A 7816-nucleotide genomic window follows, 5' to 3' on the forward strand; every position below is an offset into this window, starting at 1 on the left:
AATTTAAAATTAATGCTCTATAGATGGTAGAAAGGTGACCAAATAATATATCTTTAGAAATCAACTCTCTTTTGGAGTTAAAACGCGGGATGGTAGGTTGACTCACTCATCACGAAACCTCCGAAACTATAACAGCTACAAAGTTGAAATTTGTCAAGTAGGTTCCTTATAGGGCGTAGACATCCGCTAAGAACCGATTTTACGAAAATCGACACCTAAAGGGATAAAACGGGGGTCGGAAGTTTGTATGAAAGTCTTATGTTTTTGAAGTAAGAGACTTGAAATTTAAAATATATGCTCTATAGATGGTGAGGAGGTGTCAAAATAATGCATCGTAATCTATATATATAAAAGAGAAAGGTCACTAACTCACTCAACACGAGAATTCAAAAACCGCTGGATGGTCTATCCATCCAGGTTGGACAAAGATAAAATTTGGCAGGGAGGTAGATTATAGTTAGCAGACATCCACTAAGAACGGATTTTACGATATTCCACCGCTAAGGGGGTTTGATTGAGGTTGATAGTTTATATGAAACATATACAGCCTGAAAATAAAACTAAAAATCTGGTGTATAGAGAAGTTTATAAAAATAACTATTAAATTATACTAAATTGTGCCTTTTAAAAAGTTACTCAGTTCGATAAGCATTTCAAGTGACTGAAATAAAAAAATAGTTTGCGTTAAACATCTTAATAGTAATGCATATCTTCATAACCACGCAGACGTAGTCGCGGGCACTATATAGTCGGTAGTGTATAAAACAAAGTCCCCAAAAGTGTATGTGATCGATTCGCTCAAAATCTACTGAACGGATTTTCAGGTGGTTTCACCATTGGAGAGAGGACTCCACAATTGACAAGAGTAAGGTTTACGGAACGGCTAAGCCGATTTTGATGAGAGTTTCACTGGAAGTTTGCCGGGAAAACTTTATGACACACTAATTTTAACGCGGGCGAAGCCGCGGGCACAGCTAGTCTATAATATAAAAATGAGTCGCTGAATGTGTTGCTAAGCGCAAAACTCGAGAACGGTTGGACCGATTTCGCTAATTCTTTTTTTAAAATATTCCTTGAAGTACGAGGATGGTTCTTGCGGAAAGAAAAATTCTAAAAAAAACCCCCCAAACGTAGTCGCGGGCAACAGTTAGTGTATTATAAAATCAAGTCCCCAAAAGTGTATGTGATCGATTCGCTCAAAATCTACTGAACGGATTTTCATGCGGTTTTACCATTGGAGAGAGGGCTCCACCACTGGCAAGAGGAAGGTTTACGGAACGGCTAAGCCGATTTTGATGAGAGTTTCACTGGAAGTTTGCCGGGAAAACTTTGTTGCATACTAATTTCAACGCGGGCGAAGCCGCGGGCACTGTTGTAATAATATACTTATTTCAGGACTAGCCCATATAGTTTTAGTAACAATTTTTCTTATAATCTAGTGTTAGTACAATGACAAAGTATAAACTAAATACATTTTAATAATAATCTACTTGTTAGGTACATAAAACTTAGAACTAAACTTACAACTAAGTTAGTAACACTTATGTAACATAATATTCTCTTCCTATGAGACCCCTGTGCTAAAGATTATAGTTAGCAGAAGAAGCATGAAGCTGTAGTGTGTGAGACTTGACATTTGAGACGTCAAACGGTACAGTTCACATCTGTGATTTCTCGCAATTTAAAATAAAAATACGTACTTTTACCCTCTTTGAAACGCGTGGTTGTGAGTGTTGTGTGCCTGTGACGCTGTGGCATTGTGGGTGACACTCTGGGTGAGTTCTTTCCCAAAGAAAACTCGCGATATAATAACTCGCATAATATTATATAGAGGGTACTCTGTGAATTGAGTGTCTGCGCATTTATTGCTATAAATAGTGGAACTAATTAGTACCAGTGCAAATATGGTTAATTGTGGGGGATGCGGTAAATTTCTCTCGCCGACAGGTGCCGTCACCTGCTCCCTGTGCCCGAACAAATTCCACAGGGCGTGTGTCGGTATTTCGGACAGGGGTCAGGCTTGCAGAGACTGGTCCTGCCCCGCTTGCAAGCGGAACTTTCGGAAAGGCGACAATAGCCAGACGCCAGTGAAGGGGATCGAGGAGGCGAGCGGGAGCCCCTCTAGCTCTCCCGGCGCGACGTCCGAGGACGTCGTCGTGGAGACTGCGGCCGTCGTCGTCGACCTTCGACGCGAGGTCGCAGAAAGCATCGCCGCTATGAGGGAGTTTCGGGAGGAGCTGGTACAGCTGCGGATGTCTCTCTCGAATCTCAACGAGCGCATGAGTAGCGTCGAAGAGAGGCTGGACGCTCTCGAGAAGCGCCAGGACGCCGGCAGCGCGGAGGAAGTCGTCGCACTCGAGCGCAAGGTCGAAGAGCTCAAACTCGAGCTCAACGAGCGGGACCAGGAGGCGCTGCTGTCCGACCTCGACATCGGGCACCTGCCCGAGGACAAGGGCGTGAGCGCGACGCACGAGGTGACCGTGCTGGCGGCGCGGCTGGGCGTGGCGCTGGAGGCGCGCGACGTGGTGTTTGCGGAGCGCGTGGGCGCTGCGCCGGCGCCGGGCCAGGCGCCGGGCCGCCCGCGCCGCCTCGTGGTGCGCCTGGCGCGCCGCGGCCTGCGGGACGAGCTGCTGCAGGCGGCGCGCGTGCGGCGCGGCCTGGCGGCGGACGGGGGCGCGCGCGTCTTCGTCAACGAGCGCCTGACGCGCCGCAACCGCGTGCTCTTTCACAGAGTGCGCGAGGAGTGCGGCCGGCTCAAGTGGCGCTACTGCTGGACGAAGCGAGGGCGAATCTTCGCACGTCGGATGGATGGAGGCCCCGTTCATCAGTTTCGCTCGGAAGATGACCTGTCACGGGTGTTTGGCGAAAACTGTTCGACCTAAAATTGAAAGATTAGTTAGAATAGGAAATGAAACACAGTATCTACTTATAAACATTGTATTTAAGTTCATTTACAGAATTTTTCAAACTGATTCAGCTGATGCTCACTCATATAATGTCTCTATTACACTATATACTCATAGCAGTTCCCACTATTATACTCACTACCTAACATTTGCTTGCACACAAACAGTATTTAACTCATACATTCACTACTTTAACTATACATACATGCTACATACAATATTCAAGTCCACACCTACGGTATCTAATAACAACTGGTTTATAATTCTCATTGTTACCTATATATCTATGTTCATTGCAGTAAACTATCTTTTATTGTTTAATGTCTCTAATTATTATAAACAATGACTAACAAAAAAAACCTAGCTGTTGGATTTTTGAATGCGGGGTCGCTATCGACCAATCAGGATGAATTTATAGCTGCCATAACAGATTTTAGACCGGATATAGTGGCTATTAACGAGACCTGGCTCAGGTCTGGTGAAGAGAGTAGGGCTCCAAGGTTGGTGGGCTACACTCTGAGACACATCCCTAGATCAATCAATATTAAGGGAGGACGAGGTGGGGGTGTCGGGTTCTACATACGCAAAGGAATCTATGCCCGTTGTTGTAAATATCCTACGTCTGACAAGGTGGAACAAATGTGGATCACGACCCGTATACAAAACCAAACCATCACTATAGGTACAGCGTACAGACCTCCCTGGCAGGATCCTGGCATCTTTTTAGATGCCTTATCAGATTCCGTAGCGGCTCTGCATCGAAATGACGGAATAATTCTAATGGGTGACTTCAACATTAACCTTCTCGAGACAAATACCAGTAGGTTCAGATTATTTCGTGATTTTTTGAATTGTTTCTCACTACAACAGATAATCACTCAGCCAACTCATTTTACCTCCCGTAGCAGTAGTCTGATAGATTTGATATGCTCTGACATGCCTGTGGGCTTGGTTGATGTAGAACATATTCCAGAGCTGGGTGCGCATGCCCTTCTAATAGCAGAATTCAAAATTAAAAAGCCAAAGTATCAGCCAACTTACAGAACATTAAGACCACTAAAAGATATCATTCTTGATCAGTTTTGTTGTGACCTAAGCTCAACTGATTGGGAATCGCTTGAGCAGTGTGGTAGTGTCAGCGAGATGGTAGAGTCTTTTACCAACTGTTTAATCAAGATATTTGACATGCATGTCCCCATTATAAACTTGAAATTAAAATATCCCCCCCATCCATGGATTACCGAAACTATTAGGTCAATGATGCGCATTAGGAACAAATATCATAAAAAGTATAAAATAAAAAAGACAGAGAACACTAAGGAATCCTATAAACTAATGAAGAGCATAGTAACCAAGGCAATAGAAGAGGAGAAAAAGAGTTACTTTAATAAATTTATCAATAACAACATAGGTAACTCCAAAAAGCTGTGGAAAAACCTCAAGCATACAGTTTTACCTAATAAAAACAAAACTGCTGACTTACCTTCACACCTTGCTGATCCTGATGCAATCAATAACCATTTTCTCACAGTACCGGGTGATAATCAAACTAACTTTTCTGATCTTACTTATTTTGTGCATCATCGTCACTCCTCATCCACTTTCTCTCTTAGTCCGGTAAGTGAGGAGGTGGTTCTGAAGGCTATAATGAGGATCAATTCCAATGCTCAGGGTCATGATGGTATATCATTAGACATGCTCCAGCTGACACTGCCACAAACATTGCGCACCATAGTTGCGATCGTTAATCGCTCAATAACAGAAGGAGAATTCCCAAGTGGTTGGAAAACTGCTATGGTCAAACCCATACCGAAAGTTAATGACCCTACTTCTGTGCAGGATTTGCGGCTCATCAGTCTAGTACCTTGCTTGTCAAAAGTATTAGAGCGTATTGTCTGTGACCAATTAACCAACTATATTGAGAGCAATAGTCTACTTCCATCGTTACAATCCGGTTTTCGTAAGGGACACAGCACGGCAACTGCCTTGTCGGACATCGTCGATAATTTGCTTACCGCCCAGGATCAGGGGATGGTCAGCCTTCTCATATTGCTTGATTTTTCACGTGCATTCGACTCAATAAACACTGCGCTGCTGCTGTCTAAGCTAACATACTATGGTATTGATCTCCACGCTGTAAGATGGTTTCACAGTTATCTGCAGAACAGGCAGCAGTATGTAGAATTGGTTAGAGCTGATGGGTCGCGGTATCGGTCGGGAGTTCAGTCTGTAGGTCGTGGGGTCCCTCAGGGCTCTATACTGGGGCCGATCCTCTATGCGTTGTACAGTGCCGACATAGTAGAATGCATCACCTTTTGCAAATACCATCTCTATGCTGACGACCTGCAGCTGTGCTATTCGTTTTTGCCAGTTGATTATGACTCTGCTATTGATAAGGTAAATATTGACCTAAAGACAATCTCAAGGTGGTGCAAAACAAACTGTCTTGTCCTGAACCCCAAGAAATCCAAGCTCCTCGTAACTGGTTCTAGAAAAAAGATTGCTCTGTATGATAACATACCCATAAACATAATGATAGGTGGGGAAAGGGTGGAGCGTGTGGTCAACGTTAAGAGCCTGGGCCTGGTACTCGATGGCGACCTCCGCTTTGAGAAACATATTATGGAGTGCGCCCGTAACTGCTTTTATAGATTGAAGCTTCTATATAACATTAGACCCTATATCAGCGAGAGACTAAGACTAACCTTGTGCGAGTCACTCATACTATCTAAGTTAAACTATTGTGATACCGTCTATGGTCCATGCTTGCTTGTTAGAACTTCAAAACTCATACAGCGAGTGCAAAATGCTTGTGCACGGTATTGCTTTGGTTTGTCCTCGCGAGCTCACGTCACACCTGTATTAAATAATAGGAACATACTGAACATGGAGTCTCGCCGGAGGATGCACTTGTCTACAATGATGTTCGACTTACTGAGCACTGGCACACCGCAATATCTATTCGGCAAATTGGCGTGGACTAAGGTGCATGGAGGGTACCCCAGGCGTGCTTGTACTAATGTTTTCGAGACGCCGGCGCACAGAACTGCTGCCTTTCGTGGATCTTTCAGGTTTGCGGCCTCCCGGTGCTGGAACGATTTACCGCCCCCAATGCGCGATCTAAAATCCAGAGTCACATTTAAACGTCTTATAAAGATACAGTTATTAACTTGGCAAAAAACCTAACTTACCTACGGGTCTACGCGACTTGCCGGGGCGGACTTTGTCTCGGTTTCCGGGGGGTTTGCACTCCTTGACTGGTCCCTACTACGCTCTATAACCACTGCCACGTCATGACATATAATTCTATTGTCCACGTCACGACCACGTTGCAAAAATACAACAATTTTTTGTACAAAATAGGTATGTCGTCGTAACTCTTATTTGATGACAGTGACGTGACATTTTCTCGCGTTAGCGGGTTGTCGCTCTGGACGTGTGCGTTTTTGGTGACAGCCTTGACAGAAGCTTGCACTCCGTATACGTTTTCTTATTTATGTATTTATTTATTTATTTATTTTATTGATTTAATGTTATTATTTATTTTATGTATTACATATATATCTCTTTAATTATTTACTATAAGTATATTATTGACATTTACTTTGACTGTTAAATATGAGTGAGCATCTTTTGTGTGGGTCTAGTCAGGCTGTATGACTGTTATATTATTATATATTTCTTTTCTTTTTATCTGGAATATTTTTATTGTTACTTCTGTTTTTTTTTTTCTCATTATTAAGTTTTTTTTTTTTTTTTTTTTACGTGTCTATCTTTCGTTGATTTTTATTTTATATTCTCTTTTTATTAAGCACATTATGTTCTTGTGGCGTTTGGCGTCTGAAGTCGCCGATGCAGGCTCTGACGGAAGAGCAGCGCCTTAGCAGTAACAATTTGCTGCTAAGCAATGCTGAGGCAGAGACCTGGTTGGCCTTCTAACTTAATTGTAATATTAATATTTTAAATGATAATGGCCAATAAAGAACTTTTCTTTCTTTCTTTCTTTCTTTCTGTACCACACGACTAAAAATTATATAATTATGTTAACAACAATGGCTATGTGGTTAATTTATACGCGGTAGAAGTAGAAGCGAGAGGTATACCAGCAAAATCTCTCCATAATCTTCTCAAAGACATTGGCCTGTCGAAAGCTTGAACTATTTTTTTTTCTCTTAAATTTCTGTATTTGTGTAATTGCATAAATAAAATATTAGTATATTATTGATGGCATATAGCTCGTACATTAGCAATGAGGGTTTATTTCATAACAATTCAAATAGATGAATGATATTGAGGTCAAAAACCTGAAGCAGACTGGGGAAGTACCTTACAGAAGATCACCGCTAAATAATACTGTTTTCAAGCAATGTTGAGTTCCTGTAATGAGTAAGGTAGCCAGAGCTCCTAAGTTGGCAAATCACTTGCAATGCTTCTGGTGTTGCAAGCATCCAAAGGCTAGTAGTAATCGCTTACCATCAGGTGAGCCGTACGCTTGTTTACCACCAGTATACAGTTTCAATTAGAGTTTTTGTCTCATCATAATGTTTTATATAGATATGTATTAGTCATACAAATCGATATTCGGTAATTTAATAACAGAGCGCCGTATCGGAAAGCGCGCAATCAATCTATCATGACAGGCGTTCAGGCTTTATTTGTTAGCAGTATATTATATAATACATAAATTACAATACACAACATACATTAATAATGCATTGGAATAACTAAACGAAAATAAATATAATAATAATTATGTTAAGTAACATAATTATTTATAATATCAATTCACTTTTTTTTTATTAAACAAATTTTTTAAAGACATACATTCGTGTTTTTTAAAAGGACCGGACCATACATACCCGACCCAGACCAGGCAAGGTATGTAACGCAGATGATTGATCTGGACCCGA

The 7816-nt window shown here is 41.9% G+C and overlaps 1 protein-coding gene and 1 long non-coding RNA gene across 3 annotated transcripts in view; one reads left to right on the plus strand and one right to left on the minus strand.

Annotated features, from left to right (window-relative positions):
* Positions 1–7816, plus strand: part of LOC123666933 (1-phosphatidylinositol 4,5-bisphosphate phosphodiesterase epsilon-1-like) — a 165805-nt gene that overhangs the window by 31379 nt on the left and 126610 nt on the right. The gene's annotated exons all lie outside the window — the stretch shown is intronic.
* Positions 5311–6262, minus strand: LOC123667199. Of its 2 annotated transcripts, none has more exons than XR_006745407.1 (3): positions 6098–6262; positions 5842–6026; positions 5311–5394 (listed from the first exon to the last, which is right to left on the minus strand). It is a non-coding gene; the product is annotated as an uncharacterized LOC123667199 (long non-coding RNA). The 2 variants fall into 2 exon arrangements; XR_006745408.1 differs by lacking the exon at positions 5311–5394 and adding an exon at positions 5701–5763.

The sequence above is a fragment of the Melitaea cinxia genome, chromosome 27 (assembly GCF_905220565.1).
Source record: "Melitaea cinxia chromosome 27, ilMelCinx1.1, whole genome shotgun sequence".
NCBI lineage: Eukaryota > Metazoa > Arthropoda > Insecta > Lepidoptera > Nymphalidae > Melitaea > Melitaea cinxia.